This window comes from Ovis canadensis, chromosome 14 (assembly GCF_042477335.2).
Source record: "Ovis canadensis isolate MfBH-ARS-UI-01 breed Bighorn chromosome 14, ARS-UI_OviCan_v2, whole genome shotgun sequence".
NCBI lineage: Eukaryota > Metazoa > Chordata > Mammalia > Artiodactyla > Bovidae > Ovis > Ovis canadensis.
Genome location: NC_091258.1, coordinates 36,909,076 through 36,917,383, shown reverse-complemented (window position 1 = coordinate 36,917,383; position 8,308 = coordinate 36,909,076).

The window sequence follows — 8,308 nt, the reverse complement described above, 5'->3', positions numbered from 1 at the left end:
ATCAGCCGCACCTACAGATCATCAGAGAAAGAGTATTTAGATCATTGGAGATGAGAGAGATGGAAAGAGGTACAGAGATGGAAACAAAGGGAAGGGTCCCTCCGTCCTCTCCTCCTTCCCTCCTTTCCTTCCTTCGCCTGCCCCGCCCCCTTTACTTCTCTCTTCCCCTTCTTTCCTTCTTTCTGTGAATGTTTAAGCATTTATTTGGTCTCAGGCGTAACGCTAGGTGCTAGATATCCACTCGGAAACCCAGCAGTCCGGATCCCTGTCCCTGAGGAACGTCCCCTTCCTCTCTCTCAGGAAAGAGAATTCACTATGTGCTAAGCTGTGATGGGAATCTCCAGCAGGTGTGGGAATACCTGACCTCAGTCCCTAAACTAGTATGGGTGGTCAGGGGAGGCTTCCTGGAAGAAGTGACTTCTGGGCTGGGATCTGAAGACATGAAAGTGTTAGGTGGGGGCTGAGGGTGGGAGGGATGCTGCGGGATGGTCTGTGCTGTGCTTGTGGCTCAGTACTGTCCGACCCTTTTCCACCCCATGGGCTGTAGCCTGCCAGGCTTGTCTGTCCATGGGGATTCTCCAGGTAAGAAAACTGGAGTGGGTTGCCATGCCCTCCTCCAGGAGATCTTCATGGTCTAGGGAACATCATTTACAAAGGTCCAGAGATGAAGGACAGCAAGTTCCCTCTGTCTGGAAATTGGGGGTGAAGTGGGGGAGGGGGGAGATGGAACTGAAGGGCAGCAGGGACCAATGTGAGGAGTAACATCATGGGCTGACATGGACAGTGACAATTTGCCTGTGAGGGTGTCGGAAGTCAGCATGATGAATCTGGTCTTTATCATAAGATCCAGAAAAGCCTCTGCAGCTTGGGTCTCAGTGGGTTTCAGACAAGTACAGGCTTGTCTGACAGGCATGCCCTGCTGGCTGGTCAGAAGTCAGTCTGAAAGGAACCCCTTGGGAGGGACTTCACCCCACAGGAGGGAGCCTGGCCCATTGTCCTAACCCAGAGAGAAGCCTTGCCTGTTTTGGGGAGGGTGAGTCTGAGGTCAGTGGGGGAGGGGGATTGCCTCCTGGCTTAGCCCAGTTTGGCTCAGGTCCACAGCCTCTGGATTACCAGAGAGCCAAGTTGGAGAGCAGAGAGCTGGGAATGAAAATGGAAAAAGTTGTCTCACTAAAGCAGGGCTTACAAACTCGTGGCCTGTGGGCTGAATCCCGCCTGAACAGCATTTTGAAACTTGTAAAAATCTGACTTTCTGGTTTTCTTTCAGAAATTCCCCCAAACCTGGCAGTACTGGGTGCCAGTTTCCACATGGGAATGATAGCTGAAGCCAAATAGCGGCTGCCTTCATTAGATGAGGTGCGGGCTTTGGTTTGCCACAGTCCCCACCATTCTCTATTGCCTCACATGTGACTCAGCTCAGTCTTGCTCATTTACATCACTTGCCCCGTTTGAGGTTTAGTGTTTTCCCCCAAAACCTTTGTAAGACATTGGGTACTGCTGGAACAGGGCAGCTTTGACTATACCTCTTCACAACCTGTGCAGTTTTGGCATTTCAAGGGTATTGGTGCCCAGTGTAGGTGCTTGGTACCCATTTGTTTGGTGGAAAGTTTTCCTTTCGTTTCAGGCTTGAAGGATTCATTAACAAAGGAAACCGCTTGTCACACACAACCATTTCAATATTTATTAGAGGATTCTTTAACTTAATTTCAATATGCAATCATTAAAAGAAAAGAGAAATAGGAACAATACATATACATCAATAAACTGGGCCAGCCAACACCTAGACTTAAACAGTGTGCTGGGAAGTCCTGAGTAACTGCAATCAGGAGTCCCAAATGGGAAATGGTCTCAGGCAGCGTGTCCATGCCACAGGTGAAACTTCAAATTGTTATTTTGGGGGTTCCTGCTTATAATCCAGGCCGCAAACTGATATCATCATTGGTTTGTGCCCCCAAATGCGGCTCTGGTTTGACTTTCACCTTTTTACAATGCTGTTTGTTTCACCTTGTGAGTCATAGGATTTCCTTAGACCTCAGAAGTTTGGCCATACTTTCAGGGGCTCAAGGTTTCCAAGATCTACTCTCTTATCTAAAGTGTTGCCTGACTTCCTGTGCTTGAGGGAAGATCCAGAATCTGGGCAGTGATCAGGCAGGTCAGAAACAAGGCCGGAGGCTTGTTCTGCTTATGAAGCCTGAACAAGACTTCTTCCATTTTAATTTCCCTAAAAGTCGACCTCGGGATTATTTAGGTTGGAGAGCATAGGAATAAGGCAAAATAATGTGAGCAATCTTCTTAATTCTATAAGTCAAGTAACAATTGCAGATAGTCAACAGAAATAAAGTGACCAAGGACACAAGTAACGGGTTAAACGTTGCAGAGAACAAGTTTTGAGCAGTAGAGGATTTAGTAAAGAAAAAGTTTCAACATAAGTGAGAAGTATGCTTTCATACATCAACCCTTACTTCCATTGTCTTATTGGCAGCAATAGTGGTAATGATAGAATGTTCTATCAAGGCACAATTGCAGTTATCTGTGAAATTTTGTAACTCTTTGGTCCCTTGCAAAATTTTACATAAAGGTTCTAAGGAAAATCTAATATTAGGAATAGACAAAGAAGGAAATAACATCTGAGTCCTTAATAAAAAGTTCTCATAGGAGGAAAATAATAGGCGGTCCCTTTTCAATATAAATGATCAACATATGTTAGGTTTCTGGAAAACCTAACTGATACATAGAAGTAGTTTCTACATCATTGGTTACAATACATATAAACTGAGGGACTATTTTAAAAAACATATTAAAGGATTTAGGGAAGATAGTCCATTCACAATAGTTGGTGGAGTACTCCAATAAGCATGGTTCCTCAAATGTGAGAAGCTGGTCCACATAGCAGTCCCTAGGTAGCTTTGTCACAATCTATTAGTAAGTGGGTACAGTTATTAAAGTAACACATAAAATTGGCACATAATACTTGTGTTCAAGGCTTGAGCTGTAGCTTTAGCAGTGCTGTGTAATCTAGAAAACAGATAAATTTTGTTCATAGACAGTCAGAGTTAAGAAAGGACAGACCTTGTTGGCAGGGCAAAAGTTATCCTGAGTTCTGGTCTGGCTCATGTTTCTCCAGCCTGAAGAGTCCCCAATAGCTTCCTTCATATTTTTCTTTTAATTGTAGCCTATCCTTGAAGGTTGAGGTGTGAATGACAGTCCTCATTACAGGCTTAGCTGAAGAATAGTCTGTATGTTCCTTTTTCTCCCAGATGGCCACATTTCTGATGTGCCCACAGAGTCAAAACTTTTAAGTCACTGGAATCTGGATAGACTTCTACTGCTTGGATTCAGGCTTGTTCATCTCTAATAGAGTTGTACTATCGTCCTGTAGAATTTGGAACCCTGTGAGCATCTACATGAAAGACTGAAATGTTAGTACTTTTAACAATTTCCCAAATGTCAGGCCATAATTCTCCCCATAGCTCTTTGGAGTCAGTTACTCTTTACCTATAGCGGAAGCCAGGTGGCCCATCCATTGGCTACCGACCAAGAATCTGTGTATATATGGCATTCAGTTAGATTTTCTTGCTTTAATACCTGATAAACAGCATCAGTTCAGTTCAGTCAGTCAGTCATGTCCCACTATTTGGTATCCCATGAACCACAGCATGCCAGGCCTCCCTGTCCATCACCAACTTCCAGAGTCCACCCAAACCCATGTCCATTGAGTTCGTGATACCATCCAACCATCTCATCCTCTGTTGTCCCCTTCTCCTCCTGCTCTCAATCTTTCCCAGCATCAGGGTCTTTTCAAATGAGTCAACTGGCCAAAGTATGGGAGTTTCAGCTTCAACATCAGTCCTTCCAATAAACACCCAGGACTGATCTCCTTTAGAATGGACTGGTTGGATCTCCTTGCACTCCAAGGAACTCTCAAGAGTCTTCTCCAACACCACAGTTCAAAGCATCAATTCTTCTGTGCTCAGCCTTCTTTACAGTCCAACTCACATCCATACATGACCACTGGAAAAACCATAGCCTTGACTAGACAGACCTTTGTTGGCAAAGTCATGTCTCTAACTTGGCAAATTGGCTACTTTTACCTTCCCCAGTAGTTGTCTGTGATTTAGTAGTGACCAGATTATATGTCACCACAGTGGATCCTATATATTTAGCTGAGCCATCACTAAACCACGCATGCTGTTTTTCTTGCACAGTCCAAGGGCATACACCATTTTACACGTAACTCAGTTATCTTAGGCTTAATTAGAGCCTGTTGGTTGAGCCCTTTTGTAAGACTTTTAGAAATTCTTTTGTGTAATGCCGTGAACCCATGTGGCCCAGGTTTGGCTTGGTCCTGAATGTATCATTTCCGTTTTATTATGCTGGACTCCTGGGCTTGCCCAATCCTGTGGGTTTTGGGTGAACTTTGTACTCATTGAATGATTGTCACTTGAGGTCTTAATATTACAGTATGATCTATAGTCAATTGTTTCGTATCAATCAAAGCCCAGAAGCTAACAACAGTTTTTCAAAGGGAGAGTAATTTGTCATAGCTTTTCTTCCAAGGAACAAACGTCTTTTAATTTCATGGCTGCAGTCACTGTCCGCAGTGATTTTGGAGCCCTCAAAAATAAAATCTGTCACTGCTTCCACTTTTCCCCCTTTTGTTTGTCATGAGTGATGGGACTGGATGCCATGATCTTAGTTTTTTGAATGTTGAGTTTTTTCACTCTCCTTTCACCTTCATCAAGACACCCTTTAGTTCCCTCCCACTTTTTGCTATTACAGTGGTATCACCTGCATATATGAGTTTGTTGATATTTCTCCTGGCAATCTTGATTCATCCAGCCCTGTATTTCCCATGATGTATTTTGCATAGGAATTAAATAAGCAGGGTGGCAATGTACAGCCTTGTCATTCTCCTTTCCTATTTTTGAACCAGTCCATTGTTCCATGTCTGGTTGTTTAACTGTTGTTCCTTGACCTGCATACAGATTTCTCAGGAGACAGGTAAGATGGTCTGGTATTCCCATCTGTCTAAGAACGTTCCGCAGTTCGTTGTCAATGGAATTTTGTGTTGAGAAATGGAGTATTTCTTGCCATATCAGTAAATTAGAATGTCACAGTCATCAGCAATTACAGTCTTCTAATGGGAAAGATTGAAGGTAGGAGGAGAAGGGGATGACAGAGGATGAGATGGTTGCATGGCATCACCGACTCAATGGACTAGAGTTTGAGTAAACTCCGGGAGTTGGTGATGGATAGGGAGGCCTGGAGTGCTGTAGTCCATGGGGTTGCAAAGAGTCAGACACGACTGAGCTACTGAACTGAACTGCCTGTGAGCCTGTGAGCCCTAAGGGCATGCAGGAAGGAGAATACCTGCTATTTAACAACCATCAGGGGCTTCCTCAGCTGGTAAATAATCTGCCTGCAGTGCATGAGACCTGGGTTCAGTCCCTGGGTTGGGAAAATCTCCTGGAGAAGGAAATGGCAACCCACTCCAGTATTCTTGCCTGGGAAATCTCATGCACAGAGGGGCCTGACAGGCTACAGTTCCTGGGGTCACAAAGAGCTGGACATGACTGAGTGACTGACAGTCTCAGTTTTCAGCAACCACCAGACTACAGCCATGCCCTATGGTGAGCCCCGAGGAAGAGAAGCTCAAGATGGGAAAACACAGGATATGCATATGAAAGGAGTAAATTCAGTGAGCCCAGACTCAATCTTCCCATACATAGGAAAGAGATTCCTCAAACTGGGATATCTGGTTTTCTTTAATTAACAATAACCTTTTGATGTTCAGACTACATGCCCTTTGTTGGAAAACTTCTGTATAACCTGGCTCCTCCCCTCACTTCCTGGAAGCAGTTCTCTCAGGGGTCCTTGAGATCCTGTCTCTTGGGCTTGAAGTCCTAAAAGTTCCCACTCAATAAAACATAAATCTCATCTTTTAGGCTGTATTTTTTAAGTTAATACATGTAACTAGAATTATGACTGATAACATTTTATCAGGACATATCAGAGCCTTATGAATTCTATTTAATTTCTAAAATAGCTGTGTTAGTAACATTTGCCATACAATATAACCTGGGAGGATTTATTACTTATTTGACAGTATTTCCTACGTACCTTTGACTTCCCTGCTGGTTCAGATGGCAAAGAATCTGCTGCCAAGCAGGAAACCCAGATTCAACCCATGAGTCAGGAAGAGCCCCTGGAGAAGGGAATGGCTACTTACACCAATATTCTTGACTGGAGAATTCCATGGATAGAGGAACCTGGGGAACTAGAATCCATGGGGTTGCAAAAAGTCAGGCACGACTGAGCGACTAACACTTTGACTTCTTTTCCGTGTACTTTTAACATACCAAATGAACCTAATTAGTTTAATATCTCTCTTTGGGATGCCTCAGGGACCTCTGAAGCACCCTCAAAATTAGTTAGAGGTCAAAAGGGCTTCAGGGCTTCCCTGGTGGCTGAGACAGTAGAGAATCTGCCTGCAATGCTGCTGCTGCTAAGTCGCTTCAGTCGTGTCTGACTCTGTGCGACCCCATAGAGGGCAGCCCGCCAGGCTCCCCCGTCCCTGGGATTCTCCAGGCAAGAACACTGGAGTGGGTTGCCATTTCCTTCTCCAATGCATGAAAGTGAAAAGTAAAAGTGAAGTCGCTCAGTCGTGTCCAACTCTTCATAACCCCATGGACTGCATGCAGCCTACCAGCCTCCTCTATCCATGGGATTTTCCAGGCAAGAGTACTAGAGTGGGTTGCCATTGCTGCCTGCAATGCAGGAGATGCTAATTCGATCCCTGGGTTGGGAAGATTCCCTGGAGAAGGAAATGGCAACCCACTCCAGTATTCTTGCCTGGAGAATCAATGAATAGAGGAGCCTGGCAGGCTACAGTCCATGGGGTCGCCAAGAGTTGAACACGATTGAGTGACTAAGTAGGCAAACAGACAAAAGAGCTTCATTCGAATTAGATTTTAGTAAGTTGTGTCAAAAATACCAAAGGGTTTAGATTACTCAGTTAGATAAAATCATAGGTCACTATGAAACAATAGTTATTCATTCAGCCAAAGTAACAATAAAAGATTTCAAAGGCAAATATAGAACAGATCACTTAAGAGGAAAAGAAACTTAAAATCTGTTATCAAAGACAGTTCAACATCCCAAGAACACTTGTACCATGCCTAGAACACTTTTCTCGTGATCTACTTTCCACAAAACTTTCTTACCACTGTCTGTATCCATAACTGTATTTTCCCACTCAAAAACAGACACCGGTAAGTCTCACCTACTTCCTATTCCCTTAACAAAATGCAATTCCATTCTTCATACCTTCTTTACTAAAAACACACATTCTACTTTCCTTAAGCAACCATGAACTGTCCTTTATATTAGCATTCTATAGGTTAGTGGGAGAAGGAATGGCACCCCACTCAAGTACTCTTACCTGGAAGATGCCATGGATGGAGGAGCCTGGTAGGCTGCAGTCCATGGGGTCTTGAAGAGTCAGGCATGACTGAGCAACTTCACTTTCACTTTTCAGTTTCATGCATTGGAGAAGGCAATGACAACCCACTCCAGTGTTCTTGCCTGGAGAATCCCAGGGACGGCAGAGCCTGGTAGGCTGCCATCTATGGGGTCGCACAGAGTTGGACCCGACTGAAGCGACTTAGCAGCAGCAGCAGCATAGGTTAGTGACCATAAATACCAGTGCTAATTTCTTAAAAAAGTATTTACTTGCTTATAGAGAAGATCTCAGGATGGTACCTAGTGTATTCATTATGTCAGCCACAAATTGGCACTTGCCATGCCGACTTGCCATCTACCTCTACAAGGATTTCTACCTCTACAAGGATGAAATCAAGTGCCACTGCAGCTGCTGACATTCAACACTCCCTGAAGGAGTTCAAGGTGGAGAGCAGAAATGAGGCACTCTGTGCTCTGGGAAAACTGGTAGGACAGGTCTTTAGTCAGTTAGATATTCTCAGGAGCTAATTTTATGAGCTCAATTCTATCTCCTCACATCTAGAAAAGCACTAACTTTGTTCATGGTGACGATTGTTTCTCATGAGTAGCAGAAGCTTCATGAGACCAGCAGAAACTTTCTACAAAAAATTTATGCCTGAATGCTTGCATTCCCCTTTTACCAAAATCACATATACACTGTCCCTTCCCCCCACCTCTTTGAAACAGTTTCTTAGAGCTACCTGGGGTTCGGTCTCCCAGGCTGCAGTCCTCATATTGCCCCTAATAAAACTTAACTCAGCACTCTCACTTTGTGCAGTTTTTTTAATTGACAATTAATAGTCCAAAA